Here is an 18,803-nt window from a genome sequence, read left to right on the forward strand (position 1 = left end):
TTTTCTATAGAAATAAAATTTTGACAAATTGTGGCAAAATCTTCTATAAAAATATTTTTTTTTGCAAAATTTGCTATAGAAATAAAATTTTTGCAAAATTTTCAATAGAAATAAAATTTTGTCAAAATTTTCGATAGAAATAGAATTTTCTATTAAAATAAAATTTTTGCAAAATTTTCTATAGAAATAAAATTTTGTCAAAATTTTCGATAGAAATAGAATTTTCGCAAAATTTTCTATTAAAATAAAATTTTTGCAAAATTTTCTATAGAAATAAAATTTTGTCAAAATTTGCCATAGAAATGAAATGTTGGTAAATTTTTCTATAGAAATAAAATTTTGACAAAATTTCTATAGAATAAAACTTTTGCAAAATTTTCATTAGATATAAAATTTTGGCAAAATTTTTCTATAGAAATAAAATATAGAAATAAAATTTTGTGGCACAATCTTCTATAAAAATAAATTGTTTGCAAAATTTGCTATATAGAAATAAAATTTTGTCCCAATTTTTATAAAAATAAAATTTTGTCCAAAATTTGCTATAGAAATAAAATATTGACCCAATTTTTTATAAAAATAAAATTTTGACAAACTTTCGAAAAGAAATAAAAATTTGGCAAAATAGAAATAAAATTTGGAACAAAATTTCTATAGAAATACAATTTTGACAAAATTTCTGTAGAATAAAACTTTTGCAAAATTTTCAATAGATATAAAATTTTCAATAGAAATAAAATTTTATCAAATTGTGGCAAAATCTTCTATAAAAATAAAATTATTGCAAAATTTGCTATAGAAATGAAATGTTTGCAAAATTTTCAATAGGAATACAATTTTGTCAAAATTTTCGATAGAAATATAATTTTCGCAAAATTTTCTAATAAAATAAAATTTTTGCAAAATTTTCTATAGAAATAAAATTTTGAAAAAATCTTTTATAGAAATAAAATTTTGTCAAAATTTTCCATATAAATAAAATGTTGGCAAAATTTGCCATAGAAATAAAATTTTGTGAACATTTGCCAAAAAAAAGAAATTTTGGCAAAATTTGCCTTAAAAAATAAATTTTGGCAAAATCTTTTATAGAAATAAAATTTTTACCAAATTTTCTATAGAAATAAAATTTTGACCAAATTTTCCTATAGAAATAAAATTTTGACAAAATTTTCTATAAAAATAAAATTTTGGCAAAATTTGAAACTTGGCATAAGTCGTTGTTATTGATATAAGTCGGAAGGTATTATCGGGGGCCATATAGGACCAATTTCTGATATACACTCATATAAACCCAGATTTGACATCTTGAGCCTTCTCGAGGGGTAAATTTCATCGATCGATCCGAAATTTGGTACCTGGCATTAGATTTGGTTTCTTGGACCTCCTTTAGATGCAAATTTAATTCGATCAAGTTGAAATCATACAAAAATGGGTCCATATTGGTTCATAATTATATATAGCCCCCATATAAAACGATCCCAGATTTGACTTATGGAGCCTCCTTGGAGGGGAATTTTTCATCGGATTAGTTTAAAATTTGGTACGTGATATATAACGTTGCCATTCAACTTTTCGAGATCGACAAATCCCACATTGGGTACGCCGTAATTTATGTTCGGCAACATAATCGGCACTGCAGATAATTTATGTGATCGCTGGTCCATTTATCATTTCTCTTTGAGTGTATGAAACAAATCATGTTTATCGAATTTTCAGTTTTCTTTTTTGAGACATGTACACTCAGAGAAATTTTTAGTAGACACAACATAAAAAATCTGTTATAACAGCAGGAAGTCTGTTGAAAAAGGTAGAGCAGTCACTATTTGCTGAAATAGCAAACATTACCTGCTAGTTTTTAAACTCACATACCCATAAACATGTTTTGTTCGGTTTAAACAAACAAAAATATATGAATATTTTTTTTAATTAAGGCATAACAGCAAACAAAATATTTGCTGATCTCATTAAGGACCTTTTAAAGAAATGAAATAATTTTAAAAAAATTAGAGGACAGGAAGATGCAAAAAAATTTTTTTTGGTCCTGGAAAATGCACTGGGTAACATTTTAGAATTTAGAAATTTGAAAAATTGTCATTCGCTAGGCCACAAATTATAAAAGTACAACAGCAACCACCGACTGTTGTTTCTATGAGTGTAACTAAAGCTATTAATGAATATGTTAATAATCGTTAAAATAATTTATAATTCAAAATATCAATTTAAAACCTATTATTTAAAGAGGTATTCATTCGACATTTCGTTTCTAAATTAATTATAGATTTCTTAAGCTCAATGATTACAAATCTTATACAAATATAATTTCCTTAAGTAATGACCTAATACTTTTTATTAATTCTTCATAAAATTTCTATTATAAGAAAATATCTGAAAAAATAATTGCAATTTGCATTTTATTCACACTTTATCCTCGATCTCATATTTGGAAAAATTTCGTTTACATAACAATACCCACATGCCACACATATTGAATTCTCTGTTCCAATTTTGATAATCAGTCTAAAATTATTACAATGGCAAATATTGATAAATTATGTTGGTCTCTAGTATACATGGTATTTAGCAGGTATACACTGCTGGGCTGGGTTTGATGCCACCGACATTTTTATTGAAAACTAAGTGGGACACAATCAATTGCATTATAAGATGGTACTAATTATGGTTTTGTTTGGAATAGAAATTTTTTATAGATGACATGAGGATTTTCCATTTTTTTCATATTGCACACTATATTGCAGTGAGGTTTAAAATTCATGGAATATTTGTTTTACTTTGTTTTTAATCGATATGAAATGACTCGAAATCATGTTTTGCATACTCAACACAAAAAAATTAACATATTTAAATTTAAATGGCCTGAAAGTAATTTTTGGTAAGCCCTGCTGAGAAAGTTGCTTACACAGCGCAAATCCCGTGAAAAATAGCATATATAACAAGTGAATATTTTAAAAACATGCATTCTCAAGCAAACACCATTTTTAAAGACCGATATGATATAGAAATACCATTTTTTCCAATCCTATATGCAAAAATTAAAATACCCATACATTACAGATTTGTATCAAGATTTTTTGTATGATATATTTAACTCTTATATACACGCTCACAAAAAATCGCTTCTGTAACATATACTCACAAACATATTTTGCTTCAAGCATATACATTTTTGGGTATTGCCCAAACATTTATTTGTTTGATCTCTTCCAATATATAATATGTTTGAAAGCATATTGGTCTAAACAATATATGTTTGGGTAGTCTAAGTTCCAAACATTTTGTATTTTTGCATCCAAATTCAATAATGTTGTCTTCCAAAAAACAATATGTTATTATGTGAACATATAATATGTTTGGAGCATTTTGCACCCAAAAATATTATATGCTTAAAAAAATTTCTCCCAAACAATATTGTGCTCAAAATTTTATTTATTTATTTATTTATATATATATATATATAAATATATTTACAATCATAATGAATTATGAAAATAAACAGGTAATATAGGTGCTAACAACATAGGTTTTCGATCTGAATGCTCAAAATGTTGTTTCTGCCTAATTGTATATTCCTCCACATCTTTCTCACTTCCACGAGATTTTTTAGTTCTTAGCACCTTTTTCTGTAATGCAAACATTGTAGAAGAAATTGTTATATTTTATATTTTTTTTTAATTTTACTTTTTGCCGGACGGGGATTCGAACAGCGGACCACACAGTTTGTAAGGATCAAAGAAGTAGCTGATCAATTGCCCAAGGAAAAATAAAATGTTAATTTTGTAATAACAAGCCACAACCACCAACTTAATTCAATATCGCTCCCTGTTAAATAGCGCTCCAAGCTACTAAACACATATATGTTTATAGGCTATTTCTAAATTAATATATGTTTGCATCCAAGCATATTATATTTACAAACATTTTATGTCCCAAACATAATATGTTTGGGACATATATGTTAATATGTTAACATATATGTCCCAAACATCTTATGCTAGTTTATGAACATTATATGCTTGCACTCAAAAATATTGTGTTTAAAAATTTGTGTTCCAAACATATAATGTTTATAGCCAAACATATGAAAAACAGTCTTTTTCAACCGTGTACACTTAAATAAATAAAAAACATGTGATATATATCTAAAAACTTTATTTTATTTAGTTTATAGAAATTATTATGTTGTAATTAAAATATTCTATATATGAGAGAGTTTTGCTTCACTTTAACAAATTTTATTTTTTTTGCTGACATGATCTAGAAAAAATATACACAAACATAGCATACAATTTTACGAAATTTGTATTCCGCACAAATAGAAAATTTCCTAAAATTTTAATAAAAATGTGTCCAAAATTCTAATATTGGGGCGCTTTGCATACAAAGGGTCGTGGGTTCAATCCCAGATTCGACTAAACACTAAAAACATTTTCAGCGGTGGATTATCCCCTCTCACACAGAAAAAAATTTCACGAAAATTTTTCCAATTAAAATCTTAATTGAGTTTTGAAAAATATTCAATTAAAAATTTAATTGAATCAACAAATTTTTTAATTGAAATAAAAATCAATCACAGAAATTAATAGTATCAATTAATTTTTTAATTGGATCAATTAATTTTTTAATTGACTGTCAATTAATTTTTTAATTGATACTATCATTTCGGTGATTGAAGACATTTCAATTAAAAAATTAATTGGATCAATTAATTTCGTGATTGAATCAGAAAAATATTTTTTTGTGTGCATCGTCGTGGTGCAATGGTAAACATGCCCGCCTTGAATACGATGGGCCATGGGTTCAATCCCAGTTTCGATCAAAAAGTGTTTCAGCGCTGGATTATCATCTCTCAGTAATACTGGTGACATTTCTGAGTGTTTCAAAGCTTCTCAAAGAGGTTTCACCACAAAAACAAACTTCTTCAACATTTGCTGATACACCATGATTTCCATGTGAATTATTGTCAGTCCTAAAATGATGTTTTTTTTCTGTTTCAATATTAAATTGTTTAATTTCAATTATTAAAAAAATAATAATATGTAAAAATAAAAAAAAATATTTTGTAATTTTTTTATCAATATTTTTATTATTTAAGCTGAGTACTATGTTCAGTTTTCAAGCTGAAACCCCGCTTATTTTCACGGTTACTTTTTAAATTTAATTAAATTATAAATACAAAATGGTTCACAATCAATCCCTTAGATCTTTTCCATTCATTATTTCGCAAGACTTTTTATAAATATAATCGTCTTCATATAGATTTTTTTACTTTTAATTTAGTGTTTTGGTGAAAAATACGAACATAGTACTCACCTTTACCTATTTATGCTTACACTCATAGAAAAAAGTCTACTAAAAACAGCAGTCGATGTCTGCTGTTATATTTTTGTACTTCAGGGCCTAATGAACAACAATTTATAAAATTTTTAGGTTATAAATTTTTCCCCAAAGCATATTTAAGAACCAAAAGTAGTTTTTGGTGTATTTTTGCACTGTAATATACTTACAAGCTCCTAAATACGATCAGCAAACATTTTGTTTGCTGTTATGCCTCAATTTTATAAATATTCAGATTTTTGGTCAAATACTATAGATATTCATAAAATATTATTTTAATTATGTTAGGATAGCTCCTAAGTTGACATTTTTATTTATTTTAGCCAAAATAAAACATGTTTTAGTGTAATCTAGCTTCAAAAATAGCAGGAAATGTTTGCTATTTCAGCAAACAGTGACTGATGTCCCTTTTTCAGCAGACTTTCTGCTGTTTTAGCAGACTTTTCTGCTGTCCCTACTAACAAATTTCTTTGGGTGTAGTACTAAGTTCGTTTATGCGAAAAACGAATATGTTTCTTCGTAAATAGGGTCTCAAGCGCAAGGATGTAAACTTATTTATGCGAAATAATATGCCTGCCAATTTTTTTGTGCAAAAAATCCAGGGTTGTATAAATATGTGTTTGAAAATGTTCAAAACAAAGATTTCGCATTTATTCCGCGCAAACGTGTTTTGTATGGAGTATAACAGTTCTTCGTGCGAAAATGTGATCTTAGTACCAAGCTTAAATAGGGTCTCAAACGCAGGGATGTTAACTTATTTATGCGAAATAACATGCTTGCCTATTTTTTCGTGCGCTATATCCAGCGTTGTATAAATATGTGTTTAAAATGCTCAAAACAAAGATTTCGCATTTATTCCGCGCTAACCTTTTTTTATGGAGTATAACAGTTTTTCGAGCGAAAACGTGATCTTAGTACTAGGCTTTACCTTTTCATTTTAAAGCCTAGTACTAAGATAACGTTTTCGCTTGAAAAACTGTTATGCTCCATATAAAAAACGTTATGCCTAGTACTAAGTTCGTTTATGCGAAAAACGAATATCTTCATATATCTCCGTAAACAGGGTCTCAAACCCAGGGATGTTAACTTATTTATGCGAAATAATATACCTGCCTATTTTTTCGTGCGAAAAATCCAGGGTTGTATAAATATTTGCTTTAAACAGTTTTTCGCGTGAAAACGTGATCTTAGTACTAGGCTTTAGCGCGGAATAAATGCGAAATATTTTTATTTCACATTGATTTTAAAACGTAATTTTTATTCCTTTAGTTATTGGCTATTTTTTAATAAAAAAAATATTTCCATAATTCGCTATAATAATCCGCACGTGGAACGGGTACTTATCCAAGGAGTGCACAAGGGATAAAATATTGTTTTACGACAGTACCGGGTTTTTCTTCCTTGTTAATTTCAGCCATTAAAATCGTTTTAGTGCAATCAATTTTAAAAATAGCAGATAACTTCAGCAAACGATGACTGCTTTCCTTTTCTTGTAGACTTTTTGTTTGGTAAATTACTCTATTGTATCTAATAATAATTTTCTTTGGCAGCACATTTCGAAACAAGGAAATTTTTCAGCAAACTACAAATATTTTAACAACAAGTCTGCTATTAAAAAATGACATGATTTTATAATAAATTTCGATGTATGTACATATATTTTTTAATTGTTGCTTTATATCATTCCCTTATCAAATTATAACATAATTTGCAAGCATCTTTATTGTATTTTTGCTAATTGATTTTTGATTTTAGCGGCTACACTTGAATTCAGTGACCTCATTTTTACATATCTCATATTTCGCTGCAAACTATTTCATTTGGCAAACTTTTCCCGCTTCTTATATTTGGTTTAGCTCAATAATTTTTTTTATAACAATTTAGCCCGCGTAGAGAGATTAGGATTTGTATTTCCATATTTCTACAATAATTACAGTTCAGTTCTCCTTTTAATGAGTGTTTCATTCGAAATGTATGTGTTTGTTCTTTTCACATATTTACTTTTATCACATATTTACATTAAAAGCTTTTGCCCTGCCAACATTTTTTGAATTTGACGGCACTTCTGAGAATCTCCATCACGTCGAAAACAATCGTATACGACATTCAAAACTCGTCGGAAAAGCGCCGTCACTATTGAGAAGTTGTACCATGCCAAGTTACTACAAAAAAGTATCGCATGAGTGCAATTTTTAGGTGCCTTTTTAGATAAATTTAGAACGACGCCAATAAAAGTCCCTTCAAACTATCAGAAAAAATGTATTTTAAGGTAGTTGTAAAAGAATCATTGTGGTCAAGTAAACACGATTGTTTAGATTTTTATTAATTTAATTAAACATTTATTAATTCTTATAAGCATAACATTTATACGACTAGAACATCATTTAACATAATTTTTTGCATTAATAAAAGAATGATGTAGAGTTACAAGTACACCCAAAGAAATTTGTTAGTAGGGACAGCAGAAAAGTCTGCTAAAACAGCAGATAGTCTGCTAAAAAGGGACAGCAGTCACTGTTTGCTGAAATAGCAAACATTTCTTGCTATTTTTTAAGCTCGGTTACACTAAATCATGTTTTATTTTGGCTGAAATAAATAAAAATATCAACTTAGCAGAAATCGACTGCTGTTTTTAGCAGACTTTTTTCTATGAGTGTATTAATTTGATTAAACATTTATTAATTCTTATAAACATAACATTTAAGGTATACATACCATGCGTTCAATACGTACAATGCGTCCGATGATTGAAGAGTTGAAATTTCTCTTTGAAATCAAAAGATCAAACAGAAAAAAATCAACCCTTCCATCAACTCACGCATTGTGTAATTCAACCTTTATACGACTAGCACATCATTTAACATAATTTTTTGCATTAATAAAAGAATGATGTAGAGTTACAAATAGCAAGTTACATATTGCAGCGTCTATCAGCCAGTGTGTTTATTCTTGATGGAGGCAGCGTGTCTGGAAAAATAATTGAAGAACTATCACTTTATTTCATTTGGAAAGTCGAGTATTGTTCACTCAATACTTTCATAATTTTAAGCGAAATAAATATGTTTTCAGCACTTCATTTTTATTTAAATAATTGATAATAAGACAGTTGCGCTTGGTGTTTCACAAAATATATAGAATGGCGCTACGTCTTCGTTCGCATTGACTTTCGTTTCGATTTTCGTTTAGATACCCCTTAGAGAAACCAAAATCAGCTGTTTTTCGTTTTGTATGCGAACGAAGACTAGAATTCGGATAGCAGAAATAGGCTGTTAATTACTAACCGACATAATATAAGTGTGTAAATATAACCATAGCGATAGGCGGTAGGCGAAACATTTTTGCCGCAACGGCAAACACAATAAGCTTGACGGCGAATAATTCCCTTTTTCACGTTTCCTAGCGTTTTTGTTGTCAATACAGCATGCTTTGACAATATTAAACAATGAAGTTGAATAAAAACATACAATGGCTTGTTATTTGTTCAGTTATTTCAAGAAAAAATAATCTACACGTGTCCAGACAACAGCAATTCATAGTGGTGAATTAAAAAAAAATGATAAGCGATGGCAACACTATACCAGTTTTCGCCAAGGAGTTAGAATAAGTTTTAATTTAGCGACACGCCGCTAGCCGTCACGGTATTCCGTCGCGGATTTTGGGCTTCCCATAAGAAATACACGTAAATAAGTGTTCGCCTACCGCCTATCGCTATGGTTATATTTACACACTAAGAATGTCAAATATTGCTAAGATATTCTTTAAATGTAATCCTGGCAACTCTAATTTGAAAACAAAACAAACTAATGATTCACAATATACAACAAACTATTCACAATAAACCCATAAACAACCCTGTAGCTATTATCACGTGAACTTGTCAAAATTTCGCTGTCATTTATACAGAAAAAAATTGTATGTTGAGTTTTTCTTGGGTCTTGTTCTTGGTGTGTTTGGTGTCGATATTTTGTAGCGTAAAAAATTAATTCAACGCAATTTTTCCGCAACAACCTCGGTCACAAATACGGTTTGAAAAACAAACAAAGAGATAAACAAAACGTTTTCGCTGTAATTGCCGTTGTAAGCTACGAAAAATGTAAGTGAATTGCAGCCTCACGGCCAAGGAAAAAAGGTACCCTAGTGACGACTGCAATTGACAATGACCAAAAGACAGCGCTGTAAAAAAAAACATCTTATGTGCAGGGTCATTTGTATAAAAAAGTGAAAAGCATACAAATAGTGAAATGTAATGAACCTATTTCCCTTTAATAGGAAGCTTAAAAACAAACGATAAAAGGGAACACCTGTTACAATGAAATAATGAAAAAAACAGTGACATATTCAGTTTTTTGTGTCTTCGTTTATCTGCTAATTGTGGATATGTAATTTGAGCTTCAATATAGTTTTAGTCAATTATGGCCTAAGACTTTGTAATGCCAAGTGTTTGTGTAATTATATCAAAGAACTATACACAAACATGCGCATCCTTTTGGTATGTTTAATTTTTCAATTGAAAAAAAAAGAATCCCGTGAGTGAAGAAATTATCGATCCAAGCTCGTCATGTGACTGTCATCTGTCATAGAACAGCTGATTTATAAAAGCTATTCACCACTCCACCCAGTAACAATACAAAAACAAAAACCATAATCAAAACACAGAGTTGCGTTTACTTATGGCCGTGGTGAACTGCGAAGAACATATGTTAACGGTTCCCTTCTGTTTGAAAAACCGAAAAAAGTTTTAATACCAGCGAACATTTTTGCATACAAAACTGTAAGAAAGGTTAATGAAATTTTTACAGAGATATTCTTTCAAAATTTTAATTATTCTGAATACTTCCAGAAAGTGTCGTCCATTGGTCTTGGTACAATCCCCTTATATATTTATGGCATTTCAGAGTTGTTCACAAAGTCTTGAGGTGATGTCACTTCTATTGTACCGATTCTAACCGCAGTCATTCGTACTTACCGGCATCCACACAAAGAGTTTCTCCATATCCAAGAAGAGACACTTGGTTTGAGACAAAATCGTCTCCATTTTGTCTCAAATATAATGCAACCTCTTCCTCCTGCATTTATTGTGTAAATGCAAAAACATGGTACTCGCCTTCTTCCACTTTGAAGTAATGGATATTTCATTAACTGAATACTTCCAGAAAGTGTCGTCCATTGGAATATCTCCAAAAATTCGTCTTGGTACAATCCCATTACATATTTATGGCATTTCAGAGTTGTTCACAAAGTGTTGAGGTGATGTCACTTCTATTGTACCGATTCTAACCGCAGTCAGTCGTACTTACCGGCATCCACACAAAGAGTTTCTCCATATTCAAGAAGAGACACTTGGTTTGAGACAAAATCGTCTCCATTTTGTCTCAAATATAATGCAAACACCTCCTCCTACAATAGCAACTCCAAATGCACGCCTTCGAGCCTATCAGAATTACTGTGTAAATGCAAAAATGTGGTACTCGCCTTCTTCCACTTTGAAGTAATGGATATTTCATTAACTGAAGGGTATTCCCTTCAATGTCGACTATAAAGAGAATTCTTCATTTGATTATAAATAATCCCTGACTCGCCATTAAATTGAGAATCCGTATAGATGTTCACTATATAAAACTTTGGTACTTTGATGTACAGTAATCCCTCGATTTACGTCGCCTCGGTTTACATTATTTCGATTTACGTCGTCAAATTTTTTGTTCCATCAAACTTCGATTTACGTCGCTATTCGATTTACGTCGTCGATTTTTTGCCCATTTTATGAGAAACGCCTTCCATATGTAAAATAAGTATCAACAATGATAATGGAATCAAAATATGTTTTTCTGAAATTTTTACCGAAATTACTAAATTACCTTTATTTTTGAAGTTTTTTCTTATGAACACGCACATACATACATAAATGGAGGGGTAAGTATGAGCAATTTTTAATTCGGTTTACGTCGTTTCGGTTAACGTCGTCAAATTCCGGAACCAATCACGACGTAAATCGAGGGATTACTGTACTTGTAGACGTTGTGATGACCTCCAGCATTTTTCGTTAGAGCCTTTTGAGATCATAGATCTCGGATGATAAAAATTCACATTTTGGCGTAGATGTTGGACCTAGTATTACAAGAATTCGATGAGTTTTATGCTGGAAATGTATCTAGGGAATTTTTAACTTTATAACCTCTATATATGTTACCACGCTTGGCTTAGTTTCGGCCGATCAGCACGAAGTTTATGAGCGGTGGTTTATATCCCTTCAGTAATGCCGGATCGATTTTCACCGTTGACCACAATTGATTGTCAACATTGTTCAGAATAACTTATTAACGTTATCATTAATTACTTACCTTTATGGGATTTTTTTTGGCATCATGGTCCGAATTTCAAATTAACAACTATTCAAGAGTTTTTTGAATAAATATATATGTATTTTTTTCTCATCAACTACTTGCCTAGTTTGGTTGGGATTTTGTCCACCAATAGAATAGAAAAGCGACTGTTTCAACAGACATTCGAACGTACGAAAATTATGTTTACCTGGCGATACTCGAACTATTCGCCCTCATCATAACCAACAAAAAGAGTTAAAAATCCCCAATATGTAAAAAGTCAAATTTGAAAATAGAGAATAACTTTCAGGATATTCAACATATGAAAACTTTTGAAAGAGTTTGCACAAGTAGTGTCAACATAGCCTATTTTCGGTTTAGTTAATCTCAAATAAAATTAGTTTTATGCTGGAAATATATCTAGGGAATTTTTAACTTTCTAACCTCTATATATGTTACCACGTTTAGCTTAGTTTCGGCCGATCAGCACGAAGTTTATGAGCGGTATCCCTTCAGTAATGCCGGATCGATTTTCAACGTTGACCAAAATTGATTGTCAACATTGTTCAGAATAACTTATTTAAATTATCATTAATTACTTACCTTTATGGATTTTTTTTTTGCATCATGGTCCGAATTTCAAATTAACAACTACCCTGGAGAAAATTGAGGTGACTTTAAGTTAATAAATTGTTAGTCATAACTGAGTCACTGGTGACTCAAAACCTAACTCATTTCCCATGTAAAATCCTATTCAGTTTTAACACGTGTTGTCATTGGAACGTGTCAGTCCTCACTCAACCCTGCATAAGCTTCAGCTAACCAAAAGTTAGCTCAAAGTGAGTTAGCTTTAGGCTGATAATATATGAGCATACTATGAGTTAGCTCTTAACTGATTAGTTTATGGTGAGCTCTTTGTGGATAATAAAATATTTTGTTTTTGTTTTATTATTTTTGATAAATTTTATTTTGAATTAATTAAAAATAATAACAATTCAGATTTTTTTTAAATTATTTTACAATAAATAAAATATAACGTTAATAAAAATTCGGGTAATATTAGTTTAGTTCATCTTGTCTTGAGTTTGAGTGTTGTCTTAATTTTCTCGTTTAACTCAGAGGAAGTTGTAATGACGCACACTGAATGGAAGTGGCATTCGTCAGGAAAGTCCAAAAGGCTTAAGTGTATTTACCAATATCTTCGTCCTCAAACAGCCATTTAATACTTTTATTCGAAGTTTCCGTTTATTCCGTCACTGATAATGATGGGTTCTAGTGGAAAAAGGAAAGTTTAATTATTAAATTGCATTTTAATTATGCATTTATATGTTATCTGAAATTACAAGCTAAATTGAAACAAATATAAAAAGCCAAATCCAAATTAACAGTTTAGAAGTCAATACATATATTTTTTTTTTGTTTATTTGAATGACTTTACTTCACTTAATGACTTTACTTCACTTAAATATGCATCAGCTTAGAGTGAGCGAAAAGGTAACTCATTGCTGATCGAGAAAAAGTGAGTTTGGGAAAAATTCAACTGACTCAAGACTGCATAAATATTGATTTAGCTAAAAGTCGCCTCAAATTAGTTAGTAAAAAGTTAGTTTGATTTCGAGTGAGTTCGAGAAATTCCTACAGGGTATTCGAGAGTACTTTGAATAAATACATATGTATTTTTTTCTCATCAACTACTTACCGAGTTTGGTTGGGATTTTGTTTACCTGGCCATACTCGAACTAGTCGCCCTCATCATAACCAACAAAAAAAAGTTAAAAATCCCCAATATGTAAAAAGTCAAATTTGAAAATAGAGAATAACTTTCAGGATATTCAAAATATGAAAACGTTTGAAAGAGTTTGCACAAATAGTGTCAATATAGCCTGTTTTCGGTTTAGTTAATCTCAAATAAAATTACATTACACATACTTCGATATAAGCATTTAAAAAAATATTTTTTCCATGTCGACTATAAAGAGAATTGGAAAATGTCTTTGTTTTTTCTGTAACCAAAAGAAATGGCTCTATGTTGTCCCATTAACACAAACGTTATTGACCTGCTTTTCGTTAATTATCTGTTATGTGATTTTTCTTTAAAATGTGCGTGCCAAATAACTGATGGCTGCACCTTTGTTTGTAAATATGGTAGATTTTGTAATACCGGCGCTCCCCCAAAAAAATGATATTAACCGTTATTTTAATTATGTGCAAAATTTGGACTATGGTGAGATTTTTGAAAATTTGAAAAAAATCCTCATTAATATGAAGATTTTCTTGTATACTTAACATAAATTGAAATGTTTAACCCCCTGGACATTTAAAATTACATTCGAATGAATTTATTTAGTTAAGCCTTATATGAGGTCATAGTTTAGAAACAAATATCTTCGTCATTACTACTTTTATCTCTCCCCCCTTTTCCTATATTAATTTTTATATTATTAATTGTTCATTATTTATTTAAGTCTCCTCTCCATTCGATGTGGAATAGTTAAATACATTTTTTGGTCACTGCGTGGCATTTTATCCATTCCATGACCCTGAAAACATTTATAAATTATTTTGTTTTCTCACCCACTCTTTGCTTACTATCTTATGCACATATGTAACAAGAAGTTGAGGCTAGCCAAATATATATTTATTTTTAGTTATAAAAGTAATAACAGTGCTAGATAATTTTAAATTTATTATATATTTCATATCATAGAGGAAATAATTGTAATCTAACACTGTTATGCTTATGATACGCTATTTTTATAGAGTGACAGCAACTTATATGGGGCAAAAAAATGTCGGAATCTTATTCGCCTTAACCCCACAAAACTAATCCCCTTTCCAGATTTTGGGACAGCCAAAATTTGAGCCCGATTAATCGACGTTAACACGTGCCGCTCGTCGCTGAGTCAAACCGAGTTACGTCAGCCTTTAGCTTCGAAAACGCTACCTGGTGCAACTAGGAGCATTCGCCTTCACCCCACAAAACGAATCCCCTTTCCACATATTGGGATAGCCAAAATTTGAGCCCGATTAAACGACGTTAACACGTGCCGTAGAATTTTTTGGCCAAAAAGTTTGGCGGCACGTGTTAATTAGTGGCACCAGGTCGCGTTTTCGAAGCTAAAGGCTGGCGTAACTCGGTTTGACTCAGAGTTACAATAAATTTTTAAGGACAAAATAAGCTATCGTTTGTGATATCGTGCGTCAACTTTTTGGCCCAAACATTATTTTTTTTTTCAAATTTTGAGCGACGAGCTGGACGTGTTAACGTCGTTTAATCGGGCTCAAATCTTGGCTATTCCAATATCTGGAAAGGGGATTCGTTTTGTGGGGTTAATGGGAATAAGATTCCGACATTTTTTGTTGACCCATATAAGGTGCGGTCACTCTAATGAATAGTGCTAGATCATAGACTAGAAAATTGTCTATGATGAGTGCATCCCGATTATTTTTTTGTTTTTTTTTTTCTAAGGGGCTTGCTTGTTATATCCAACGATTTTCGCCGAATAAAGAGGCAATCGCCGGTACTGAAGACAATTTAAATCAAAGGACGTTATAATCGGTATAACATCCTTGGAAGCATTTATGTCCAATAAAAAAATTATTTTCAAAACATTTTTCCTACCAATACAGTTCATCGGGAGAAGTTTAGGCCTTGGTAATATATACAGTAAACCTCCTAAACTTGGATAATCTGGGGACGTTTGCTATGTTAACACATTAAAATTTAACTCTCATACCTGGACACCTCTCAAATGTGGACAAAATTTAGGCGACCGTGGGAGTCCACCTTTCAAATGTTTCACTGCATACATATTCCTTTTATAGGAAATGTTTTGTCGGCCTTACAACTTCAAATTAAGAAGTTGAGCAAATAAATTTAAAATAATCCTTTTAGTTAACAACTGATAATAAAAACTTCATATTGTGGCTCAGAAAATAAATGTTATGGAAAATTTTGCGGTATAGGGGTATTACAAAATACGTATTCGTACTTTCCTTAAAAATTCAGGAAGTATACAATCCACTAACGGTCATTTACATGTACCTCCGTTAGGCTTTAACTCTCAGTTAACAATGAATAATGATGATAATGATAATATAATGATAATGAATAATAATGAGTTAAATCAATAAAAAAAAATTACCATATTTTCCTTGGGGATTAGTTTTAGCAAAATTTGTCGCTAGATGGCGCATAACCAAATTCATGTTCCGTATTTTGTTTATATATGTACGAATATCGATTGTCGCTACGACCCATCTTTAATATTATTATTGTTGCTCATCTATTAACAACATCGTTAGTAATGAACTCACTAATGATGATTTGTATCCAATATGTATGTTTTTGTTTTTCCTTTTTTCCCATAAATTTAGTGTCATTCACCCCCATTGATGTCCTTTATAATTTTTTCCCATTCCAAATAAGAAACCCCAATTGCAATTTGTTTGCCCTGCTATAAGAAATGATTCAGCAAGTTATGTTAGGATTCTTTTTTGTATCTTCTTTGTTCTGTAACTTTCGGCGGTACATATATCCTAGAAGGAAACAAGAACATTTCTAATTGAGGTCTTAGTCTTAGTGACGCCAGTGTCAAGCAAAAACAGTGACAATTACAATCGAAATCAATAATCGAATTTATAAAAAGATAACTATTGTATTAAGATTCTATTTTGATTTTGACTATTTTGATTTTGACTGCTATTTTGATATTGACTGCTCTTCTGACTGGATTGTACAATAACTTTCAAAGGGGTGGATAGAACCACTTCCTATATCGGCACATATTTACAAATCTTTACAAATTTATGTTCGGCAATTAGTTTTTCTAAGGATCAAAAAGTCGACTATGGGTCCTTTAGATTTTTTCAAAATTTGGAAAAGGAAACTTTGGACTAGTAGACTCCAAGACTTTTTACATTTTTTAACTGCGATTATTTTTAATATATTCTGATAATGTTTTTTTTTTCTTAAAATTTAATCGAACTGTTTCAATAATATGTCCTAAATAAATTGAACTTATTTGACCAAGCAAGTTGAGTTCAAATCGAATGTCGCACTATGTGCGAAAGCATTTTTTTAAATGTCTCTGACTAAGTATTTCAATGTAGTGTACATAGGTCGTCGATATAGCCTTATTAAATTTCATTTTGTATTTAGGACTGTTAGTTGTTTTTGTTTTAGTCGGTTATAACAATTGTTGTTGTTGCTTTCCAGCACCAATCGGAAAATCTAAAAATAGTATTGTATTGTATCATGCTTTGAACCAATCTTCAATCTCAACAATGACAACATATTCACACACTTGCTTGCATTGTTCTAACTGTCAATGTCTGAATAGTAGGGAGCAAAAAGAAAGTTGAAGGACTATCAGAGAGTTGACTGGACTTTGTGGTGACTTTTGACTTCATTGTTTGTATATATTGTTGTGAAAATAATAGGTGTGTTTTTATATTTTGTTTTATTTACTTATTTACTAAGATCGTTTGTGACTACGTAATACTTATAATGAATACAAAATCGAACTTAATATGCAAATTAGTCGCAAAAACATTTCCACTAAATTTTCCTGAAACTATTTGCGTGCAAATTTGCGGATTTGGTAAAATGTTCAGATAACGTATAAAGTCATTCATCGCTATCTGAACATGAAGGGAGCTCCCTTTCTAGGAAAGGTAGAATATGAGACCACGACATTTAATTTGTTGCTATTTAGACGGAGGGACCTCGCCATAAGTCAGGTTAGGTATGGTAACCCCCATTGGCGTAATTAGAGGTCATTAGGGGTGCTAAGGGAGCCACCGTGGTGCAATGGTTAGCCTTGCATACACAAGGTCGTGGGTTCGATTCCTGCTTCGACCGAACACCAAAAAGTTTTTCAGCGGTGGATTATCCCACCTCAGTAATGCTGGTGACATTTCTGAGGGTTTCAAAGCTTCTCTAAGTGGTTTCACTGCAATGTGGAACGCCGTTCGGACTCGGCTATAAAAAGGAGGTCCCTTGTCATTGAGCTTAACATGGAATCGGGCAGCACTCAGTGATAAGAGAGAAGTTCACCAATGTGGTATCACAATGGACTGAATAGTCTAAGTGATCCTGATACATCGGGCTGCCACCTAACCTAACCTAGGGGTGCTAAGCCCCCCAGAAAACTTTGGCCCTCCAAAATGTTTATTTATTTATCTTTCCACAAAGTAATACAAAAGCTCTAAGGCCAAAAAACGTATCGCTAAAATTTTTTAGTCGTTATATTTTTGAATTCGTCTGGCCGCGAGTTAAAATTCCAAAAAGTATCTTGTCTTTGCTCATCTAAGTACAATTTTGAATAGTTTCTCTTTAAATAATTTGTGAATATATTATGTCTATAAATTAAATAAGGAAATTTTATAAATCGTGCCAACTTTTCTTCATCGAATTGAAAATTTCAAAAAATTTTCTGGAGGGCTAAGCCCAAGGTTCCCACAGTTGGTAGAATTGTACCAAAAATGGTATTTTTACTATTTGATAGATTGGTAGAATCCTTGATGTTTTTGGTGGATTTTGCAAAATGTTCCCTCCACTTATGAGGTACAATTTTCTATAGTAATAAAATTTTGAAAGAATTTTGCAAAAATGTTCTATACAAATAAAATTTTGAAAGAATTTTGCTGAAAATAAATTTTTCTACAGATATAAAATTTTGACAAAATTTTCTATAGAAATAAAATGTTGACAAAATTTTCTATAGAAATAAGATTTTCACAAAATTTTCTATAGATATACAATTTTGAAAAAAAAATTCTATAGAAATAAAATTTTGACAAAATTTTCTATAGAAATAAAATTTTGACAAAATTTTCTACAGAAATAAAATTTTTACAAAATTTTCTATAAAATAAAATTTTGACAAAATTTTCTATAGAAATAAAATTTTGACAAATTTTTCTGTAGAAATAAAATTTTGACAAAATTTTCTATAGAAATAAATGTTTGACAAAATTTTCTATTGAAATTAAGTATTGACAAAATTTTCTATAGAAATAACATTTTGACAAAATTTACTATAGAAATAAAATTTTGACAAAATTTTCTATAGAAATAAAATTTTGACAAAATATATAAAATTTTGACAAAATTTTTTATAGAAA

The 18,803-nt window shown here is 30.5% G+C and overlaps 1 protein-coding gene across 4 annotated transcripts in view; it reads left to right on the forward strand.

Moving 5' to 3' along the window:
* Positions 1–9,225: 9,225 nt before the first annotated feature.
* Positions 9,226–18,803, forward strand: part of Vha44 (V-type proton ATPase subunit Vha44) — a 48,966-nt gene continuing 39,388 nt past the window's right edge. The window contains exon 1 of one of the 4 annotated variants that reach the window (XM_075313641.1): positions 9,226–9,481. The gene's annotated coding sequence lies outside the window, so the exon portion shown is untranslated. The remainder of the gene's footprint in view (positions 9,482–18,803) is intronic. The other 3 variants (XM_075313639.1, XM_075313642.1, XM_075313643.1) reach the window with 3 other exon arrangements.

This window comes from Haematobia irritans, chromosome 5 (genome assembly GCF_050003625.1).
Source record: "Haematobia irritans isolate KBUSLIRL chromosome 5, ASM5000362v1, whole genome shotgun sequence".
NCBI classification, from domain to species: Eukaryota; Metazoa; Arthropoda; class Insecta; order Diptera; family Muscidae; genus Haematobia; species Haematobia irritans.